Source organism: Microtus ochrogaster, chromosome 18 (assembly GCF_000317375.1).
Source record: "Microtus ochrogaster isolate Prairie Vole_2 chromosome 18, MicOch1.0, whole genome shotgun sequence".
Taxonomy (NCBI): domain Eukaryota; kingdom Metazoa; phylum Chordata; class Mammalia; order Rodentia; family Cricetidae; genus Microtus; species Microtus ochrogaster.
The window spans coordinates 9,190,384-9,195,478 of NC_022020.1; the positions used below are offsets into that span (position 1 = coordinate 9,190,384).

General features: G+C 45.6%; 1 pseudogene; it reads left to right on the forward strand.

The window, feature by feature from the left end:
- Positions 1 to 2,910: 2,910 nt before the first annotated feature.
- Positions 2,911 to 4,116, forward strand: LOC101989388 (annotated as a pseudogene).
- The last annotated feature ends 979 nt before the right edge of the window (positions 4,117 to 5,095 follow it).

Below are 5,095 nucleotides of genomic sequence, written 5' to 3' on the forward strand. Positions count from 1 at the left end.
CACTGATGCAAATATACTCAATAAAATACTGAATTCAAGAACACATGAGAAAAATCTTCTACCATGACCAAGTAGGCTTCATCCCAGAGATGCAGAGTTGGTTCAACATAGGAAAATCTATCAATGTAATCCACCATGTAAACAAACTGAAAAAACAAAACAAAACAAACCACATGATCATTTCATTAGCTGCCAAAAAAGCCTTTGGCAAAATACAACGTCGTTTCATGATAAAGGTCTTGGAGAGAGCAGGGATCCAAGGAACATACCTAAACATAACAAAGATAATATACAGAAAACCAACAACCAACATCAAACTAAATGAAGAGAAACTCAGAGCGATCCCACTGAAATCAGGAGCAAGACAAAGTTGTCCATTCTCCCCACACCTATTCAATATAATTCTTGAGGTCCTAGCTAGAGCAATAAGACAACAAAAGGAAATCAAGGGGATACAAATCAGAAAAGAAAAAATCGAACTCTATTTGCTAATAATATGATGGTTTACATAAGCGGCCCCAAAAATTCTACCTAGGGACTTTTATTTTTTTTAAAGACCCTTTAACAAGCTTTGATGAATCCACTTCATAGCTGCCAAGCTGTCACATATGATCCACAAATAAGAATGGTAAGATGTGGAAAGACTAGGAAGTTTATTCATGCCACTGAAGAACTTGGGGTTCCTTAAACGCACACATGTTTAACATATGTATATAGGTGTATGTGTGTACATCTATGAGTGTATGTGGTATACATGCCTGTGTGTGTGCCTGTGTCGGGAAAGCAGAGCAGGGTGTGGGGAGGCCTGCTCTATCATTCTACCTTAATCTTTTGAGACAGGCCCTCCTGCTGACTGAACCAGGAGCTAAGATGGTAGCCACCAAGCCTCAGAGATTCTCCTGTCTCTGACGCCCTTGGGTGACGGATCTTGGTGTCAACTTGACTGTATCTGGAATGAGCTAAAACCCAAGAAGCTGGGAACACCAGGGAGGGATTTTCTTGATTGGGTCATTTGAGGAGGAATACCTATCCCAAACTTGGTATCTTCTTGCGGAAGCCCACAGAAAAGGTCATAGAGAAAGGCAGCTTTTGCTTTTTGCTCACTTGCCCTTACTCTCGCTGTTACTGAACCGTTCTTTACCTGGTGTTAGAACCTGTGTCTTTGGGATTCCAATGTGGACTGGAAACTGGCAGCTCTTTAGGACTTCTCTAGGACTCCAGCACCAGATTCAAACTGCTGAGACATTAAATCTCCTGGGCTGAACAACTAACTACAGGATCCTTGATGACAGCCATCATTGGACTACTCTGACACCAGCCTATAAGCCCCTCTAATAAATTAATATAAACACATACATATATGTGTGTACTTACATACATGTGTATACATACACACATACATACTTACATATATGCGTGTGCATTGTTCATTCTGTCTGTTCTGTTCCTTTAGAGAACCCTGACTAATACACTCCCTCCATCCTACAGTTACAGGAATGTGTCGCCTTTTACATGGGTGCTGGGGATTTGAACTCCTGGTTTTCTGATCATTATAGGCACATACTGCTTATTCAAAGTGGCTTTCTAGGATGCTAACACTACCAACAGAAACATGTAGGTGTCTGGAGCTTGGCCTGAGTCACTACCATCTGTCCTCCAGCCTCTCCAATCATGCCACAGAGATGCTGCAGGGCTAGAGAAAATACCTTCAACATTCCAGACATTTATCGTCAAGAATCTCCGTTTGGTTCCCAATTCAAGTGAGGGAGGATACAGTGGAGATGCCGAGGCTGCGATGAGACAAGGTATAATAACTGAGAAAATTCTGAAGGAACCGGACCTGATACAGGGGGAAGAAGGGTGCTTGAAAGTTCAGGGTCACCACTGGGAGTCAGTTAGGGGATTTTGAACTGTTACTGTGTTTAAAGGGACATCCAGGGCTCATGGAAGAAATTAAAGCAGCTAGAGTTGGGTAACAAGATGGAGGCTGTACGAAGTCACTGTTCACGTGAAGGAGGGAACTTAGGATGCCAACATAAGGAGAATGACTCACTTGGTAAGTGGGAATCTAGTTCCTTATCAAAAGAACACAGTACTTGAGACCGGGCATTTAGCTCCGCAGTAGGGAGGCTTCCTAATGTGTACAAGGCCCTAGGTTCAAACCTCAGTATTGGAAAACAAACAAAGCCAAAGCAGTAGCAAAAAGGAAGTGGGGCGCTGGGGAGAGAACCCAGTCAGTAGAATGCTGTGAGAGCAAGAGGATCCTTATGTAACAGAGGAACAAGTTTCCAACCCTGGTGCTGGTGTGTATGGAGTGAGGGATAGGGGTTGGGGGATTGGGGGGCTCTTAGGTCAGTCGGCCTAACCAATCAGCGAGCTCCAGATTCTTTGAGAAACACTGTAACATGTTAGTTACTTTTGTATTGCTGTGATATACCACCATGAACAAGGGAACTTATAAAACAAAACACTTAATTTGGGGCTTATGGTTTCAGAGGGTTAGGGTTCATTCTAGTGGAGCAAAGGAATAGCTGAGAGCTCACATCTTGATCCACAATCCACAAGGTAAAGAAAGACACTGGGAGGTCTGGTCTGGTTGCCTCCCTGTGTTGGGCAGGGCGCGCATGCGGGTTCCGGAGGATTCTGGAGGTACCACTTGCGACAAGCAGGGGTGTCTGGGTCTTCATGTCGCTCTTGGAATGTGGGTCGGGGAAGAAGAAACCGGCTGTTCAGGGTGCTGGTTTTCTTGACAGCCAGGACTGAGCTTAACCTCGAGGAGCGACCGCGTGAGGCACCAGGAGCCCACCCGGCGCCGGGTCCGTTTTGCCAGGTCCACTTTCCTTCGAGGGTGAGCGGCCTGAGATCCAGAGACAATGGCCCTGACGGGATGGAGCAAGAAGGCGTCATCTAGAGTAACTGGAATGAGATTGTGGATAGTTTTGATGACATGAATCTCTCAGATTCCCTCCTCCGTGGTATTTATGCCTATGGTTTTGAGAAGCCCTCTGCCATCCAGCAGCAAGCCATTCTTCCTTGTATCAAGGGTTATGATGTGATTGCTCAAGCCCAGTCTGAGACTGGGAAAATAGCTACATTTGCCATATCAATTTTGCAACAGATTGAGTTAGATCTAAAGGCCACTCAGGCTTTGGTTCTGGCACTCACTCGTGAGTTGGCTCAGCAGATACAAAAAGTGGTCATGGCATTAGGAGACTACATGCGTGTCTCTTGTCATGCCTGTACTGGGGGCACCAATGTGTGTGCTGAGGTGCAGAAGCTGCAGATGGAGGCCCCCCCATATCATCATGGGTACTCCTGGCCGGGTGTTTGATATGCTTAACCAGAGATAACTTGTCGCCAAAATATATTAAGATGTTTGTACTGGATGAAGCAGATGAAATGCTAAGCCGTGGGTTCAAGGACCAGATCTATGATATATTCCAGAAGCTCAAAACTCACACAGGTAGTTTTGTTGTCTGCTGCAATGCCCTCTGATGTCCTTGAAGGTGACCAAGAAGTTCATGAGAGACCCCATTCGGATTCTTGTTAAGAAGGAAGAGTTGACCCTGGAGGGTATCCGCCAATTCGACATCAATGTGGAACAAGAGGAGTGGAAGCTTGACACATTGTGTGACTTGTATGAAACCCTGACTATCACCCAGGCAGTAATCTTTATCAGTACCAGAAGGAAGATGGATTGGCTCACTGAGAAATGCATGCCCGGGATTTCACTGTCTGTGCCATGCATGGCGATATGGACCAAAAGGAATGAGATATGATTATGAGGGAGTTCTGGTCTGGTTCTAGCAGAGTATTAATTACCACTACTGACCTGTTGGCCAGAGGCATGGATGTGCAGCAGGTCTCCCTAGTCATCAATTACGACCTTCCCACAAACAGGGAAAACTACATCCACAGAATTGGCCGTGACAGTCGCTTTGGCCGTAAAGGTGTGTCCATTAACATGGTGACGGAAGAGGACAAGAGGACTCTTCCAGACATTGAGACATTCTACAACACTTCCATTGAAGAGATGCCCCTCAATGTTGCTGACCTCATTTGAGGGGCTGTCCTGCTACCTGGCCATAGCCAGGGTTCAGTCCTGGGGGGCTGAGGAACAGCTGGAGGGGGGAGAAAAGGGAGCCAAGGGATGGACATCTTGTTTTTTGTTTTTTTCTCTCTCTTTGAATAAATGTCACTTTTTTGAGGCAAAAAGACACTGGGAATGGCACAGGTCTTTTGGAACCTCATAGCCCTCCCCCAGTGAATCACCATCTTCAACAAGGCCACACCTCCTAGTCTTTCCCAAACAGTTCTACTATCTGAACCAAGTATTGAAACTAACCTACGGGAGGAGGTGTGTCACTGGGGACCGTCTTTGAGGTTTCAGAAGCCCACGCCACCAGGTCCTCTCTCTCTCCTTCTCTCTCTCCAGTTTGTGGATGGGATGTAATATCTTACCTATTGCTCTAGCACCATCCCTGCTGCCATGCTTCCTGCTATGATGATCGTGGACTCTAATACTCTTTCAACTGTAAACAAGCCCCCAATTAAATGCTTTCTTTAATAAGTTACCATGACCCAGATGTCTCCTCACAGCAATATAACAGTGACTAAGGACCCTGAAAAGGTCACCTGATGTTGATCTTTGGCTGCCACACACGTGAAGATGCAAACACACAGAAAGTATATGTAGGCATAGAAAATGTACCCATCCACACGTGTAGAAAACAACCTGGGTTCTTCTCCAAGGACCAGGTTGAGAAGTTTTCCAGGTATCAAATCAAGAATAAGTTTTGTCAGGTGGTGGTGCACGCCTTTAATCCCAGCACCTGGAGGCAGAGGCAGGTGGATCTCTTGAGTTCAAGGCCAGCCTGGTCTGTAGAGAGGGTTCTGGGACAGCCAGAACTACACAGAGAAACCCTGTCTTGAAAACCAAAAGGTAAATAAAAAAGATCCAAAGTCTTCCCTAAGAAAGTAGATGGATGAGGAACTAGAGCAGAATTCTCAGGAATAGTAAAAGAAGAAGGAGGAGGAGAAAAAGGAGGAGAAGGAGGAGGAAGAGGAAGAGAAGGAGGAGGAGGAGAAGGAGGAG